The following is a 19641-nucleotide window of genomic DNA, read 5'->3' as shown; positions in this document are numbered from 1 at the left end:
GAATACCCAGAACTCTGTCTTTCTCGAACCCCAAAGAGATGATTCACACTCTCAGTAATTTCACACATCTGAGTAGTCAGGGTTTTGAAGGGTAACCAGACTAATCCCCGGAGATCGATTAGGCAGCGACCTTAAACATAGACGAAAATGGATCAGCGTTGTAAGAGTGGAAATCATGGTCAATTCGAAATCCAGAAAGAACAACCGATTTGAACATACGATGGAAGCCTAATCGAGAAGCCCTGTGAAGAGTAAAGCGCAGAGGTGCAAAATGAACACATGGTTGTCTGGGTTGTGTCCTTGCTAGACCAGATTGCATGACAAGCCACGAAACGACGTAGATGGATGCACCTCTGGTGCTCAACCATCCACTGCTAGATTAAGATGTCGCTTTTATCTGAAATCGAAAGGACAGAGTAGGGTGTGCCGGGGTAATATATTTGCATTGCCGTGTTTTACACATGGAGGGTGTGCGACCGGCCCCTCTCATTTGCAGGGGTGGATATGTGTGCACGCAGATCGCAGGTGAAAGGCCTTCACAGAGGACATCCTCAAGCCCAATGTACCAGCCAGTTTTCCATGGAAATGATTTTTGATTCTTCCTCTCAGGCTTGTATTATCAGAAGTTCCGTAATGGCTTTTGTGGGGATGTTGCTGTGTGACTTTCGGCAGTCCTGATGGTGAGTGGACCAGTCATCGACGTAATAATAATAATAATAATCTTGAGAGAAGATAATGTTTTTATTGAATCCTATTCACCTGAGTTTCGAAACTTCGTCGCTTGGATGATGTAACCCATCAGCGTTCGTTTCATCCGTTCTGTCGAGGGTTTCAAGCACACCACACATCCTAGCCCCCAACCTTCCTCCCCTGTTCACTTCCTTCGCCCTCGTCGCGAAACCCTCGCAGCCTTGTGCTCTCTCCTCGCTTCGAATTGCTCGAAGAGAGAGAGAGAGAGAGAGAGAGAGAGAGAGACAAAGCCTAGCAGAGAAAGACATGCAATCCAAACGGGCCAAGTATGATGCTTCAACACATTCTCTGAAATAATAACCAAAGTGAGGCACGCTGCTAAACAGGTGGGAGGAGATGACACTTGTAACAGAGTAGTTTAAAGATATATCACATTCGTAAAAAGAATTTCAACAGTTGGTGTTACTAGATGAAAGATGGGTGGTGCTTTGTTGAAAGATGTGCCTTGCTATGAGAAAATGTTCTAGTTTAATGTTTATCAAAGATATGAATCAATTTTGTTTTTACGAAACATGTTTAAGGACTGACATATAAATTACTTTTTGTTAACATTTATATTGTCTTCGTGTGAAGATTGTGTGGTAATCAGACAACATTTGAAGAATCTATGGTTACTTGAGTAACCAAAGGAGTATTTTTAAGAATCAAATATTGGTTTTTTTTATAAGGTATGAACATCAACCATAATCATTTTGTATCGATTGATGAGACATTTGATATTACTTTATTTGTGTGTGTGAATATTTATTAAACATATAATAATGAGAGATGAGAAAAAAAAAGTTACTAAAAGAATTACAAATATCATTTGAGATTAATTTTGTTCATACAAAAGTAACAATTTTGTTAATATAATAATAAAAATTTCAAATACTCCTTTTGGTGATCAAAATTTATTAAAATGTTGTAAAATATGTAACAAGGTTATATTCATGTGATTGAAGGCAAATTATACATATTATTCAAATATTTACTATGACCTATTTTATTTAGGATTTAAGGATTAAGATTTAATCTTGAATAATATAGAGGTTTTTATTTGCTTGTTGTATATTGAGATTTGCAATTGTTTTGGAATTTTGTAACAAGTTTGCTAAATTCAAAGAAAAAAAGTTGATATAAGAGATGTACTTAGTCAACGCAAAAATTACAATCAAGAAATTGAGGTTTCATTAAAGACTAAAATCTTTTTACATAGAAATCAACATTTAAATATTTGTAAACCACTTTGCCATGTTATCTAAGTATTTGAAGGCTTGAGAGCTTGTAGCAATGAATGAAGTGAATATAAAGTTTTATTTTGCAAATTTAATGTACAACATTGAAAATATACATGCTGATAAAAGATTGTACACAAGAATGTTGGTGTGAAGCCAGATATTATACAATTCAAAATATTGTTTTAATAATATTTTGTCAAAAAAATATTATTATAATAATAAATAAGCCAGATGATAATAATGTTGTTTTGTCAACATTATTATGACAATACAATTTTGTATTGTAACAATTATAGATGATGGTAAATTTAATAATAGTTTTAAATATGATATTGTGAAGTTGATTGATTTTAGTTGTTCAAAAATCAATGTAAAAAAGAATCCAAAAGTTAATATATATATATATATATATATATATATAATTTTAAGATGTAGAGCTCTTGTGATATTAAAAAGTATAATGGAATCAATAAAGATGTATTTTTGAATCAAATAAGTATACATTTGTAATGACATGTTTTAAGATTCTTTTAGGAAATGATTCATTTGATGGTGTGAAAATAATAGGAGATTTTTTAAAAAAATTTGAAAAAGATGAAAGTCCCAAGTTACCTTCAAATGATCTTAGTAAATTGATTAAAGAATATTGGACTTTGGATCCTTTATAAAGATCAAGTTTTGCAGATTTTTATAAAAGACTTGTATCATTGAAGAGAAAATACTTGATGGGAATTGATTTAGCCAAAATACCTTATTTTGGAGCATTTAAGAAAAAAAATCATGAAAGGAGTAAATCAAATGATGTACATAATGATAACACATTGATAAATATTATATTGGAGAACTTGTTTGATGTATGGATTGAATCGATTTTTTTGATTTTAAGATCTATAAATTCTAACATGTGTTCTTTAATAATGTTGTTTTGTCAAAATATCACTATGTAAATAGATTGTTTTGCTAGAAATAATTGCACAAATTGTATCTTTTATTAACATCATGATTTGATTATTTAAATAGAGACATGATTATAAAGACAAGTTAATGGGTGTAAAACAATATTTGTTAAACATCAAACAACTATGCAAAGAAGGAATAAATGCATTATGTTTTGTTGGTTTGGATAGAATTGAAAAGATTGCATTAATAAAAACTACATTTAATAAATATTCAACAAATGCATGATGTATCATACTTTGTTAAAAGTATTCATAATAAGGATGATGGATTTTTAATAATTTACAAACTTTTGGACCAATTGACTATTCAATCAAAACTAAAGAATTTAGAAGAAGCACAAGCTATGATGAACAAAAAGTTTATGTTAGACTTGGATGATATAAAAAATAAGAGTCATATCAATAATATAGTACTTATACATATTCCACATTCTAACAAAGATAGCATATTAATTATAAAAACAAAAAATTAGAAGACAAGAGAAGACTATCTTACAAAGACTCATAAATTTAATGTTGAAGAACTTGACAAAGATGCAAGTTTGAAGTTCTTTATAACTTAATTTTTTAGAGATGATGATAAATTGTCTAAAAAACTTGCTAAGGTTGGCAAAGAGATTGTAAGAACTTATAATGAAATATTCTTGAGTTTGAAATAACAAAAGATGTCAAGATGTTAAAAAAGAGTTTTGCAAGAATTCTAGAAAGGAAGAGGTTTAGATGAAGACAAAGAAGATAGTAATGATAAGCTATGGATTATGTTGAAGATAAGTTTTGATATCTTAAAAGTTAAATAGTAGAATATTCTTTTAGATATTTATTTTCTTTATTTTCTTTATTTAATTTTTCTGCAATAATGTGAATTGAGGTGGTACAATGAAAGAAACTATATTACAAATATGGACCAATAAGAAAAGTAGAGTTGAAAAATAAGATTCAAGTTTTATTTGAGATATATTGATTTATTGATGATTAAAAAAGAAAAAAGTAGAGTAATAAAAGTATATGATTAATTATAAGATATCAATCAGAGATTTTTTGAAAAACAAAAAAAATATAATGAATAACTAATTTAAAAATTGAATATAGTACCAATGTATGGATTAATAATTTAGATAATACTTTCAAATAGTGATAGAATAATTTGAATAATTTTTTAAATATAAAAAAATAATAAAGAAGAATATAAGATATTTTAATATTTTTTACAAATATTTTTATATTTTTTGTTTGTTGCAATATGAAATACTTTGAAATATGTATATGTTTTATATATTTGATAATACTATGGATTGTAATTTCTAATTATTCTTTTGATATATTGTTGATAAGTTGGAAGGTATTATATTTAATAATAATATTAAGAATATGCTACAAAGGTTCTTATAAAACAATTATACTTTTGTTCTTTACAAATACTAATATGTAACATTGATAGAAAGTTAAGAAAAGATATTTTTGAAACATTTATAGTTTTAGTAAAATATATAAAATACTTAAAAGATTTATTATTAAGAAATAAAAAATTATTTTATTTATACTTTAAAAAAAATAAATTTATTTTTTAAAATATTCAACAAATATTTAAAAAAAGTATTTAAAAAGTTAACAATATTGATTCTAAAAGGACTTAAATTAGATGAAATACTACAAACAGCACTATTTATAAATAATAAATTATTAAGACTAGATTTAAATGGATTTAATAAATTCAAAGTATTACCAAAAGCCATTAAAAATCTTATATCTTTAAAATCATTGAATTCAAAAAATAATAAAATTTTTAAAATAATGCCAAATGAATAAAAAAAAAATTAATTACTTTAAAATACTTGATTTGAAAGATTGCTCAAACTTGACAAGCATCCTAAATGAATTGATAAATCTTTCCTCATTAATACTACTTTAGTTGAATTATTGCTCAAGCTTAATCAACTTGATAAATGAATTAATATTTATTTATTTATTTTTTAACTCTACTTGATTTTAGTAGTTGCTTAAGGTTGATAAGCTTGTCAAATGAATTAATAGATCTTTCTTCTTTAAAAACACTTCATTTGAATAATTGTTCAAATTTGATAAGCTTAACAAATAAATTGACAAATCTTTCTTCTTTGACAACACTTTGTTTGAGTAATTGCTCAAGCTTGACAAGCTTGCCAAATAAATTAAAAAATATTTTTTCTTTAAAAACTTTTTATTTGAGGTATTGCTTGAACTTAACAAGTTTGCTAAATGAATTGATAAAATTTTCTTCTTTAATTATAATTAATTTAAGCGATTGCTTAAGCTTAACAAGTTTGTCAAATGAATTATTAAATCTTTCTTGTTGGAAAAAACTTTATTTTAGTGGTTATTCAAATTTAATAAGTTTATTGAATTATATAACAAGTATTCATAGATAGATATATTTACTTAGTTAAAAAATGCTAGATAGAAGATAAATATAAGTAGATTTGATATTATCTTCTAGCAACGCTTCTTAGAAGCTTTATAGATGCGTATTTGATGTTATACATATTAATAATTGATTGATAGGTTAAAAATTTGGCCAACAAGTTAGTCATATATTGCACAAGTGGATAACTTGTGGTATAGGCTAAAGATATAATACTCATATAAGAAACTTGTCTTGTAAATTAAGATACATATCTTATAAATTGGATATATGTTAGAAGTCTTGTACAATGTTGCCACATAGTTTATAGTTAGATAATATATATTAAAGCAAGAGTGAAGTCATCTTCACTCTTATTAATACCTTTTTAGTTCTTAATCTTGTATTAAAACTTTTTAGTTCTTAATCTTGTATTAAAACTTTTTAGTCTTGTCTTTGACTAAAGTCATTCTAGTTTAATATTATATCATCTTCGAGTGATTTTTTAATCTTTTTGAGTGGCATAGGAATTTATTGATCTTTTAATTTTTTGAAATTCATGTCTTTCATAGTATTACTCAAAAGAATTAAAAAATCATTCAAAGATGATATAATATTAAACTAGAATGGCTATTATCAAAGACAAAAAAAATTAGAAAATATTGAAATAAGACTAAGGACTATAAAAGCATTGACAACAATGAAGAAGGCTTTACTCTTGCCTCCATATATATTATCTAACTAAGAGCTATGTGACAATGTTCTATAAGACCTCCAAGACAAGTTGACTTTGCAAGACACTTAGCTTAACTTGTAAGGCAAGTTTTTTATATATACACCACATAGTTAGGTTATTTTACAAGCTATCAATAACTGTAGTATATGATTAATTTGTTGATCAAGTTTCTAACCTATCAATTAACTATAAATATAAATAAAGTCAAAGTAGTATTTATGAAGCTTATAAAAAGCTTCTCTGAAAGATATTATGAAATAAATCTATTTTTACTTATTTCTATTTAAGTATATATATATTACTTTTTCTTCTAAAAACAAGTTCCATAAAGAGTGGTGTCGTGTTGTAACACGAGTATACCGTGAAAATATAAAGAAAGGGGACTTTTATTAATGATTCAGTTACCTCGAATATTGGGAGCAACGACCAATTTCAGTGCAAATACTGAGAGGCCAGGGTCAGTCACCCCGTTACAATCAACCGAGGCATACTGAAATCCTCTGTTCGATTCCAATAACGGGAGTCAGTAGAAAGAGAAAGGACCGATTCAACGACGAGTGAGCTTGGTTTGAAGAGCCAATTGGATCCAATTTCAAGACATCCAATCCGAGTCCTCTTACCCAATATGAGACCTGACTTGGTCGGACAACTCAAAACGGTCCAATTACAGGGACATCCAGGTCTTACTACAGGCATCTTAGCCAATATGAGACCTAAATTGGTCAGGCGACTCAATGTGGTCCCGATTACGGGGCTCCAATTCCGTTTCAGGCTGTTCCGTCTTTTGTGCCGCTCCGGGAACGTCCTTTCAGTAAAAAGATCTCTAAAAAGTAAAAACGGAGGAGAAAGCTTTGACGGTGGAGCCAATTCCTGATCCAAGACAGAAGATTGAAGAAATTCAGAGGCTAGGGTTTGAAAGAGGGGAGAATTAGGGTTAAAGGGGAGGATAGGTTAAGAAATGAAGGGGAGAGAATAAGATTTTAGGGGTTTGAGAAGGAACGGGAAGATAGCTTCATGCTTCGAAGTAGAGAAAAAAGACAGAGAATTGGATTTTTTTTCTTCACAGGGTTTTGGGAAGCCTGAGGCAATCGTTGCTGAAGTTAGTGTTGTATTAGTGAATCGGGATTTTAATGAAGTGGGTGTGATTACTCTTGATTGTTTTGTGAAATCGAGTTACGTCTGTGATGAAGAATTAAAAGGGTATTTATAGGATTGAGTATGGGAAGTGAATGAAATTTATTGGGTTAATCTAACGAGATAGTCAGTGGATATAGGATCGTAAGTATAAAGCGGTATCAAAGATTAGCAGTTTGGGTTATTCGAGGTTCTCTATAACATCTAGAGACCTACTAGCTGGGGCAAAAAGGATTTCGACAAGCAGTCGAACGACATCCGTATAGATTTACGGTATATTCTTGTAGTTATTTATATTCCAAAAGTCAAAAACTGATAAACTACTTGAATATTAGCGAATCTCCATACTACCTTCTACAGCCAGACGCCCGGTGTCGTATTACGTGCTTTCTTCCTCCAAAATGCGCTGGACGTCTGGCTGTAGAAGGTAGTATGGAGATTCGCTAATATTCAAACAGTCTATCAGTTTTTGACTGTTGGAATATAAACAACTGCAAGAATACACCGTAAATCTATACGGATGTCCTTCGACTGCTCGCCAAAGTCCTTTTTGCCCCAGTCGGTAGGTCTCTAGACGTTACAGAGAACCCCGAACAACCCAAACTGCTAATCTTCGATGTCGCTTTATACTCACGATCTTGTATCCACTGACTGTCTCGTTAGATTAACCCAATAAATTTCATTCACTCCCCATACTCAATCCTATAGACACCCTTTTAATTCTTCATCACAGAGGTAACTCGATTTCACAAAACAGTCAAGAGTAATCAAACCCACTTCATTAAAAATCTCGAATCACCATTACAACACTTCGACTATTCAGCAACAATTGCCTCAGTATTCCCAAAACCCAATGAAGAAAAAAAACCCAATTTTTTGTCTTTTTTTTCCGCTCGAAGCATGAAGCTAGCTCTCTGATCTTTCAAAAACTCCCCAAAAAACTTATTCTCTCCCCCCCTCATTTCTTAACCTTAATTCTGAATTTCTTCAATCCTCCATCTTGGACCCAGAATTGGCTCCCACCACCAGAGCTTGGATCCGAAATTGGCTCTCACCGTCAAAGCTTTCTCCTCCATTTTTACCTTTAAGAGATCCTTTTACCGAAAACAACGTTCCCTGAAACGGCACAAAAAACAGGACAGCCTGAAACACAATCGAAACCCCGTAATTGGGACCACATTGAGTCGCCCGACCAATTCAGGTTTCATATTGGCTAAGAGTCCAATAGTAAGACCCGGATGTTCCCATAATTAGATCAAATTGGTCCTTCGCGTCAGATTGACTGAGGCCCATAGTCAGACCTAGATTTTCCTATAATTAGACTACATTGGATTGCCCGACCAATTCAGGTCTCATATTGAGTAAGAGGACCCGGATTGGATGTCTTGAAATTGGATCCAATTGTCTCTTCGAACCAGGCTCACCAGTTGTGTGAATTAGTCCTTTCCCTTTCTGCTGACTCCTATTATTGGAATCGAATGGAGCATTTCAGTATGCCCCGGCTGATTGTAACGGGGTGACTGAACCTGGCCACTCAGTATTAGCACTGGAATTGGTCGTTGCTCCTAATATTCGAGGTAACTGAATATTAATAAAAGTCCCCTTTCTTTATATTTTCACGGTATACTCGTGTTACAACACGACACCGGTACGTTCTCGAGCAGGAAAGTACGAAATACGACATAAAGTGGTGAACCCGACGTGAAAGCTTGAGGTGGAAGGTATTGGATTTCGTTTGATTTTATTTTTATTTTTATGAAAAACGAAAATAAAAATTTTGAAGGATCTTTGGGAGGAGTTTCTAATGGGGGTTCTTCTAAAGGACAAGGTCTGCACATAGATCCGTCTATTGCTAGTATGTTTCAAGCCTTCTCATTATCAATGCAGCAACAGCAAAGCAATGATCAAAAGGAAGCTTTGGCAACCAAAGCATTGCAAGCAGTGCTCAATAAAATTAATCAATTTGATGGAAGGAATATTTCAAGGTATTTAAGATGTTATGTTCGTGAAATGGAATTAAATTGGATTTTTGAGAAGAAAATGGTTGAATTATTTGGACTTGCAATGATGCCGGAGATAAGAGACCATATTACATCGATTACGAATCGTTATGGGAATTCATGGGAGGTTTTTTCACATGCATTGAAAAATGAATATTTCTTGAAAGATGCTGATCGCGTTACTAAGAAGTTGTTTCTGGAATGGATTGAACGGCCTAATAAGAATTTGCAAGCAACAGAGCTACTAAGGGAATTTGAGAGGCTGTACTCTCAATTATCGAAGGTAGAAAAATTGACATTGGAGCCGAACAAAGTTGATCTATTTCTTCAAGCTGCTGATGGAGAATTGCAAGGGAAATTAGAATTCCTTCTTGAAGACAAAGAAGAAGATGAAGGATTGACAACAAAGTGGAAGAACATTGAAGATGCTGTGGGGTTGCTTACAAGAAGAAAAAGGAGGAAGGATAGGAGCAATATTCGGAAAACAGTACAAGCACCCAAAGCTCCAATACGTACAACACCACCAACAATGCCTACAATTCAATCTTCGACATCTTTATCAAGGAAAGCAGATATGGGGATGGAAGAAATTATACGAGAAATGCGAGATCTTCAAATCAAATTGGCAAGACTTGAAGAGAATACTTCTACAAACAATTCGAAAAATATTTCGAAGCAAGGATACGTACAAAGATGCATTTAGTGTGATGACGCTTCATACAATAGGAAAGATTGTAATGAATTTAATAATATGATACGGCAAAGAATTATTTACTGGAAATATGGGAAGATAGCATTAAAAGATAGGGAGGATCTTCTTCAAACCAAATTTGGCAAGGGAGGAATGAGAGCATTGGTTCAAGATTACTTAAAAGAGTATGAAACAGCAACACGAGAAAGTGTAAGTTATGGTGCTAGAGTAGATGATGACCTTGGTGGAAGTATGGAAATTAGTGATTTTTGGGCTTCTTCCATTTCTACAATGCAAGAAGGGAAATTATCTCGAGAAGCGTTATTGAGGACTGCAGCTACAATACGAGGTGCAACAGGTTGGGAGGATCCTGTTGAGTCTCTTTCAGTTCATGCATATATTGCTAAGAGCCAACATGAAGCTTTGATGGAAGAAAAGAGACGAGGAATTTTTGATGATACGAGAGAAAGAAATTCTTCTAAGAGACAAACTCGAGGAGACAAGGCTCGGGAGGTAGCTTCATAAGAATTGCCTGTAAAAGATACCTTAGCATCATTGGAAGAAAAAACAAGGGAGACAAAAGATAAGGGCAAATCAATTGCTTATAAGCTACTTTCTGACATTGAAGTGACAACAAATTTGAAAGGGGTGTTGGAAGAACGTATATTAAATGCTAAGGTAGAATTCACATTGAAAGAAGTCTTGGAAATTGCAAAGAAGGAGTTTCATGATGTTATCATTGACAGCATTAAGCGAAAGAGGTAATTAATGGATGAAATTGGAATGAGTCATACTATTGATGCAAGAATATATAAAGATGAAGAAGAGGTTGATATTGGTTACAAGCAACCAACAAATGAAAAGAATGGGTATAATCAGCGAGTACGTTTTGAAGATTATAGTGATAAGGAAATGGAAACTTTAAGTCACTATACACAAAAGCATTGGGCAAGGGCAACTACTGAGGTATTGGTGAAAGTAAGAAATATAGAAGAACCAATTGTTGCTTTAGTCGACTATGGTTCTAAAATAAATCTTATGTCTAAAGAGCTTTATAAGAAGCAAAAATGGCCAATTGATATGGAACATGGATGGGCAATACGAGTAGCTAATAACACACGGGGCGAATTATATAGAGCTTGTCCAGATGTCAAAATTCAGATTGGGGATGTTGCGACGGAGCAACATTTCTTTGTTCAAGATACAACGTCTTATCCGTTGATTTTAGGACAACCTTATATTACGGCAACACAGATGGAAACAAAAGTACTTGACGATGGTTCTGCTTATGCAAGGATACGTAGCGAAGATGGGAGGAAAGCTGTACATTTTCTAACAGTACCTCCTAACCATGAACAGAATCGAGATAGGTTGAGGGAGAAACCATTGCCAAAGATTGTTGAAGGATTTAAGGATTTTCGAGAGGTACTACTATAAGGCAAGATTATGGAGGTACAAAAGAAAAGGTACTCTTGCTAGATGAAGGTGCCTTTGATGTGAGTTTTATTGGTATTTTGGAGAATGGAAATATTATGTATAAGAAAGTTGATGATTTAAAAAAAAAGAAAAGAAAAGAAAAAGATTATATGATATTAAAGGAGAATTACGTAAGTTAGGTACGCAGCAAGAAGATGAAAGTGATTTGGATAATGAAGGTGACAAAGACGAACTGGACAAAGACGTAGAGAATATATTATAAATCAAACAGCAATTGGGTAAATTGGTGCATACCAGAGGATGCACAGGTTCAGAGGGGGTGGATGTCGTGTTGTAACACGAGTATACCATAAAAATATAAAGAAAGGGGACTTTTATTAATGATTTAGTTACCTCGAATATTGGGAGCAACGACCAATTCCAGTGCAAATACTGAGAGGCCAGGGTCAGTCACCCCGTTACAATCAACCGAGGCATACTGAAATCCTCTGTTCGATTCTAATAACGGGAGTCAGTAGAAAGAGAAAAGACCGATTCAACGACGAGTGAGCTTGGTTTGAAGAGCCAATTGGATCCAATTTCAAGACATCCAATCTGAGTCCTCTTACCCAATATGAGACCTGATTTGGTCGGACAACTCAAAACGGTCCAATTACAGGGACATCCAGGTCTTACTACAGGCATCTTAGCCAATATGAGACCTAAATTAGTCAGGCGACTCAATGTGGTCCCGATTATGGGGCTCCGATTTCGTTTCAGGCTGTTCCGTCATTTGTGCCGTTTCGGGAACGTCCTTTTGGTAAAAAGATCTCTTAATGGTAAAAACAGGGGAGAAAGCTTTGACGGCGGAGCCAATTCGTGATCCAAGACAGAAGATTGAAGAAATTCAGAGGCTAGGGTTTGAAAGAGGGGAGAATTAGGGTTAAAGGGGAGGATAGGTTAAGAAATGAAGGAGAGAGAATAAGATTTTAGGGGTTTGAGAAGGAACGGGGAGATAGCTTCATGCTTCGGAGCAGAGAAAAAAGATAGAGAATTAGGTTTTTTTCTTCATAGGGTTTTAGGAAGACTGAGGCAATCGTTGCTGAAGTCAGTGTTGTACTAGTGAATCTGGATTTTAATGAAGTGGGTGTGATTACTCTTGATTGTTTTATGAAATCGAGTTACGTCTGTGATGAAGAATTAAAAGGATGTCTATAGGATTGAATATACAGAGTGAATGAAATTTATTGAGTTAATCTAACAAGACAGTCACTGGATATAGGATCGTGAGTATAAAGCGGTATCAAAGATTAGCAGTTTGGGTTGTTCGGGGTTCTCTATAACGTCTAGAGATCTACCGGCTGGGGCAAAAAGGATTTCGGCGAGCAGTCGAAGGACATCCGTATAGATTTACGCTATATTCTTGTAGTTGTTTATTTTCCAAAAGTCAAAAACCGATAAACTGCTTGAATATTAGCGAATCTCCATACTACCTTCTACAGCCAGACGCCCAACGCGTTCTCGAGTAGGAAAGCACGTAATACGACAACAATCATCATAAATTGAAAATATTCAAAATACGACGAATTGTGTTTGCAATATATTCTAATCTCTATTCTCTTCAAAGATAATTGATAGGTCCTAATGATTGTCGTTTTACTTACTTTAGACTAATTTAATCAAAATAAATATATATTAAGTGATTCAAACATGGAAAAGACTATCCGCATGAGTTTTCATGTTAGGGTTATACAATTAATTGTCTTTTGATCAACTGAAACATCCAAGAATGCTATATGTCTTCTGCATTCTATCAAAGAAAATATTGCAATCAACAATTCTATCTTATGTATTCACTATCTCCTCTCCTTTCTAAACTTATGACAACAATAAGTAATACTATATTATTTTAAAAGATTACATAAAACATTCCATAATCTAATTGTTAAAATTCTCCAAACTAGCTATTGTTTTCAAGAATTTTCTTTATACAATTCCAAATTCTATAGACTTCTTCTTGAATTTCAATATTCAATGTATTATAATTCTCCCAATTATATCCATATTTCACAAATATCTTCTATTATCAATTTTTCAATCCTCTACTTTTAATTTTGCACTGAATAAATTTAATTTCTTCTTTGACATCATCTAAATCAAATCTTTCTTTCTTTCCAAAATTTCACTTCACATTATTCAAATTCTATCCATTACTCTTCTTCTACAAGAAAACAAAGAAACAAAGAGGTAGCACCAAGCTTACCCTAGCTCATGACTTTTTTTAGTTTGGCCTTTTCTACTTCTTCTTCAAACTATTTATACTTTCTTCAAAATGCCAACCACTATACAACTGATGATGACTATTTTTTTTGACTACATCATCTATCTTACCTTCTAAACTATTTATTCATCAATTTACTAGGTTCTCTTATTCCTATATTTTATATATTCTAAAATAAAAAATATCCTATCCATTCTATACTCCTCTCAACTATTGATAGTATTTCTTACGAAGGCAAGAAGACCATCTTGATATTTGATCATTATTAAAGTCTTTTTAAGTCCCTTGAAATAAAAAACTTAAAACATTATCAAGAGTCATTCATACTACTAACAAAATCACCAAACATTTGGAATTTCTCCCATGGTTGTGATACTAAACATACTATATCTTACCATTTATTTAAGAAAAGACATGTCGTTCTTGAAGATCTTTACTTTGATTATATCATTTTGAAGGTTATAATAATTACAATATCTTGTCCAATAAGTCAATAAGTCATAGCTCTTGAGTTGAATTTATTAGTTGTTGCTTCTCCATCTATTTAACATCACAAATACACAATAGTTACAAATTTAGGTACAAGATTAAATACTATCTTCTCTAAATCTTCTTTTTTTTATAATAAAGATTTTTTTATTTTTTTTATCTTAGCTTTATTTGTTGTTATCGATAAAAAGCCTCAACCTTTTTTGTTGCATTTACAAGATTCTTAGGTGACTTCTATGTGCTTTTACTTATATCAAATCTTCTCTAATGAATAAGATATTTTAATCTATTTCAGTACCAATTTGAATCTAAGACTTCTTCTACTTAGAAATTTTGATTATTATCCACTTCTATAGGAAGAGATGGTATTTGTCTTCTTCTCAAGATATTCATTGTATTATATGATTTAAGAAAAGACATGTTGTGGTGTTGTAGTTCAGCTACCATGTCAAAATAATGTGATTATATATTTAATGTAAAATTTACTTAGCAACATGGTGAGAGCCATGTTATTAGATTTTAATTGGTTGTAGAGTGTGATTAAATTACTACTTTAAAAGGAAGTTATTTAAAAAGATTATTATTAGAATTTGTTTAATTTTTTTTGATAGTGGCTTTTGAGATTGACTTTTTTGGTAGTAACTTTAAATATTTAGAATCACCTTTATTAGACATTGGTGACTCTTGAAGTCTTATTTTGTTTCTTTAATTTGGTGTTTAAAGCATATATTGAGTAAATCTTGTAAAAAAAAGAATTGGAGAGGGATTTCAGTAATAAAAAGAGAGTTTACGGCATCCATATAGATAAATGGAGATGGATAATGAAAATCTCCATTCCTATTGATCAAAAATCATGACCAATAGACTTTGAGGAGGTTGCCCAAGGTCATATTAGAGATTAGGGTTAGTTTTTCAGAGCCATTTGAATTTTGAAGACTAAGGTTAGAGAGCTTAGGTTTTTGACTATGATTTTGGTACAAATCTTGTATGATTTGGAGTTTATATGAAGGAGATATAGGTGCTTAAAGTTAAGGTGTTGATTTGGAAGCTATTGTTACTCTTTTTGACATAACGCATGCATACAGAAGGCAATTGAGGATCAGCAACTATGACTAAAAAGAACACTTTTGCAATTAGACTTTTTGCATATTGCTTCTTAGATTTTAAGTTGGAGTGAAGAAGATATTAGATTTTGATGTTAGCACATGCAATCTAAGGGTAGTAAGTGACTCAATTTACAAGTGGTTGTGTCTTGAGCTATATCTTAAGAAATTTGATAAGGTTTTGGCTCAAAATTTCAGAAAATGTATATATTTATGTTAATAAACTTTATACATAAGTTTGGTGGCATTTGAATATGATGTTCTTGAGATATTAAGAAAATAGTGCTCAGGTGCTTATAAAATAGGATTTAGAGCATCTGCTAGGATTTCTTAGATTTCAAAAGATCAAAAGTGAATTTGTGGTTGATTTATTGCATGATAAAACTTTAAGAAGAGTTCTACGTACTTTATAAATTTGAGATAAATTGAACAGTTAGATCAAGAGTTATGAATTTCTAAAGTTGAAGAAGAGAAAATGCTTTGCGGAAAAAATATGTTTTGAAGGGATTTTGCTATATTTTGAATTTTATGAAAATTAAAGGAGTTTTGGAAGCTAAGATAAGATACATACAAAATTTTAAACTAAACTCTCTACAGTTAGATATCCAGTGTATTCCCAAATAACAAATCACGCGATATGACAATATAGAGTATGGATTGGATCTTCATTAACTACTATAGATCTAATTGATAAGCAATAATATTGACTTTTTTACAAATAAGGAAAGATTTAAGCCTATAATAGTTCAATTTATCACAAAGATGAATAATCTTGATATTGCAAAAAAATAGCCATATCTTATTACTTACAATGAATTGTGGTTGTTCTTTTCAATACACATATCTATATATCTTTTGTTGTTCTTGAGCTTCCTTTAATTCCACCTTCATTATTGGATGTAGCTCAAATAAATGATTTGCCAAATCTTTTGTCATACAATTATCAACTTTTGAAAAGTCAAATTTATTAAATCATAGATGATAACCATAATTAGTAAAGAAAGGTATTTGTTGAATAGAAGAATATATTATATTATTATATTCAAATTTTTTCAATAGCAAAAAAATTATCCAATCATCTTGATGGTAATTGATGGTACATTTCAAATATTGCTTTAGAATTTGATTCATCCATTTTACTTTTTTATTAGTTTGAGAATAAAAAATTAAAGAGAATTTTACATCCATCTTTAGAATCTTGAAAAGGATTTTCTAAAATCTTGATACAAATTAGATCCCTCTATTTGATTTAATAGTTTTAGACAACCTATGATAGCAATAGTTGTTGTTAAGAAAATTTTAGTCATTTCTTTACTTATGATAGATTTTATACATGGTAAAAATTATATCATCTTGGTAAAATGATCTACTATTACAAATATAAAATCATAGAAATCTAAGGCTCATAGATCCATGGTGAAATTCATAAAAACAAAAAACTATGTTTGTTTCAAAATAGGTAATGGCCAAACAAGTCTATAAGGTCAATAATAAGGAGTTTTTGATCTTTAGCAAATATTACATGATTATACAAAGTATTTCATTGTCTTTTATATTTGAAGCTATGTAAATTCTACTAATACATCTTGATTAAAATATTGATTAAAAACATAGTTTTGAAACATTTAGTTATACAAATACACAAAATCAAAGAATTATTTTTACCACTTAATTATTTATTAGAATTTAGAAATATTTATTAATTAAAATAGTCTTAATAGATAAAAATTTATAAAATTAGAATCTTAGTAAATCTTAGAAACAGTTATCTTAGTTGATTTGATATTTTTACTTATTATTAAATATTAAAGGTTAGTTTTGAGACAAATATCTTTAGTGGCCTTCTATCTATATAAATTACTTATAAAAATCCTATCAATAATTAGTTAAAAATACCATGGTGAAGTTAAAAATGTAAAAAATATGAGTTTTATTAGTAGAAAATAGAAGGACCAATAGCTAATCTAATCTTTGTAGGAAAGAAGGTGCATAAGTTCTATATGGATTGTAGCATCTTAAATGTAGGTAGGAAGATAAAACTAAAGCCTTGAGGCCTCTTTTAATAACCTATTTATATTACATATGAGCCTTGGTGAGGTTCGAATCCTTGATCTATAGTCAAATTATACTTGAGATAAATTATTTTTATTTAATTTTTTAATTATTCATTTCTTATCTTTAAGCTTTTATAACTTATTTATAGTAATTTGGATTTATATACTTTTTATGTCATTAAAAAGATAATAAAATTATCTATTTAAAAAAATATTTTTTAATATTTAATTTATTTTTTTAATAAATAAAAACTCAATGAATAGACTATAAATTACTTATTTTATATGTAATTGTTTGATTTTACTTGTTTCACTTATTTATATTATTATTTTATTTATTTATTTATTTTTTATTGCATCTTTCTCTTTACATTACTAATTAAAAGTAACTCTTAATTGATGCCAAATATGATGTTTTCTTGTTATAATTGATCTTGTTTTTTTTGGTTGATTATATGGTGATTGAATTTAAAGTACCTTCTAGATAATAACACCATTCTTGAAATGAATCGAAAATTATAAGAAGTTCTTTGTTATGGATTTCATAATTAGTTTCAGTTGCTAAAAATTCCATAGAATGAAAAGATATTGGATAGAGCTTATCATCTACTCCTATTTGTAACAAAATTTTATTGTATTGTAGTTACTTATAGTATGTAAAAATTAACTAAAACATATATTATATTTGTATGACTTGATGTGGATTAAAGTAGTTAGTAAGTAAATTTAAAGAGAGTTGATATAAGAAAATTTGTTTGAAGGTTTATCTATTTTGATTATAGTATTTATATTATGTAGGATTTAGATATTTAGTATAAAGCTTAAGAAAATATTGGAATCTAAAGATGAAAGTCTAAACTATTAGAAGGCTTATTGAGAAGGATGAAAGTAAGGTATGATTGAATGAAGGCAAGGGCTGAAGATTTTCATCCCTATCGATTGAATGCCATACCTAATGGGCTTCAAGTAGGCCGCCGGAGGCCTTATTAGGAATTAAGGTGTTTCTTTTGAAGTCATTTGAGTTTTGGAGGCTAAGATCAATAAGTTTAGGTTTTTGGATATAATTTGGGTGCAAGTTTTGTGCGATTTGGAGTTTTTATGAAGAAGTTATAGGCGTTCAAATTAAGGTTTTAATTTTGTACCTATTGTCACTTTTTGGAGCATAACATATGCTTATAAAGAGCAACAAAGGATTGGTGATTGAGAATGGAAAAAGTACTTACTTAGCTACACTTTTTATATATTATTAGATGAATTATATGTCTAGATGAAGGAGTTATAAGATATTAAAGACAACATATATAATTCAAACATAGTAAGTCAATTGTTTTATTGATAGTAATGATTGGAGCCATATCTTGAGTTTTTGGATGTATTTTGGCTCAAAATTTCTACAAGTATGTGTTATTAGGTTAAAAAGCAATAGATCAAAGTTTCATGGTATTTAAATACTTAATTTGTAAGATATGACGAAAATTACATGCAAGTGTATGTAAGCAAGAGTTTGAAGCTACTATTCGGGTTTTGATGATATTTCAAGATTTTTAATGAATTTATAGTTGAAATTTGTTTGGATAGTTGTTGAAAATATATTAGTACTTTATGTAAAATTTTGGTTTTTGCGGAAAATTAGATTGTCAGATATAAACTTTTGAAAATCAGGAAAAAATTTCTATAAAGATATATAAGATTTTAAGATATTTTGTCACTCTATCATTAGTCCTTTGTTGGAAATGATGATTCTTAAGAAGTCAACTTCAATAGTGTAGAATATACTTTTTTCCATCTTGACATTTAATCCTACATCTCTAAATTTTTGTAATATATGATAAATATAAGTTTTTTTTTGTGTGATCTTAGAATAGATTAAAATATTATCTTAATAATAGATTTTAAAATCATCAAGAAACTCACAAAAAATATCACTCATGAGATGTTGAAAAGTAGTTGGTGCATTTGTAAATTCAAAAGGTATGACATTATACTTAAAATGTCTATACCTAGTTTCAAAAATAGTCTTCTATTCTATTCTTTATTTGATACGGACCAAGTTGTATACTCATTGTAGATTTGTTTTTGTATAGATATTTTCTTAGTTGAGTTGGTTAAGAAGTCCTAAAATCAAAGATAGTGGATACCAATCTTTGATGATGAAGTTGTTAAATCTTTGATAGTTTATGCACATCTCGAGAGATCTATCTTTTTTCTTCACAAATAAGATAGGAGCTTCTGTTGGAGATTTCAAATGGCATATGAAAATTTTAGCTAAGTTTTCATCAATATACTCCTTTATTATAGCTAACTTATTTTGCAATAAGTTATAGAATGGTCCAAATCATAGTTGAGTTTCTTCTTGAAGATTAATTAATTAATCATAAAGTCAATGTTTTGAAAAGATATTTGTAGTTTTTTTTCAAAAATATCTTTAAAA

At 30.5% G+C, this 19641-nt stretch overlaps 1 long non-coding RNA gene across 2 annotated transcripts; it reads left to right on the top strand.

Annotated features, from left to right (window-relative positions):
- Positions 1-714: 714 nt before the first annotated feature.
- On the top strand, positions 715-5851 carry LOC141046401 (uncharacterized). Of its 2 annotated transcripts, XR_012219366.2 has the most exons (4): positions 715-1076; positions 1324-2272; positions 2505-5135; positions 5468-5851. It is a non-coding gene; the product is annotated as an uncharacterized LOC141046401 (long non-coding RNA). The 2 variants fall into 2 exon arrangements; XR_016498068.1 differs by lacking the exon at positions 5468-5851 and having other exon boundaries at positions 2538-2907.
- The last annotated feature ends 13790 nt before the right edge of the window (positions 5852-19641 follow it).

This window comes from Physcomitrium patens, chromosome 17, assembly GCF_059467195.1.
Source record: "Physcomitrium patens ecotype Gransden chromosome 17, ASM5946719v1, whole genome shotgun sequence".
Taxonomy (NCBI): domain Eukaryota; kingdom Viridiplantae; phylum Streptophyta; class Bryopsida; order Funariales; family Funariaceae; genus Physcomitrium; species Physcomitrium patens.
Note: the sequence above shows the minus strand (reverse complement) of the source record. Positions and strands in the feature narration are given on the sequence as shown.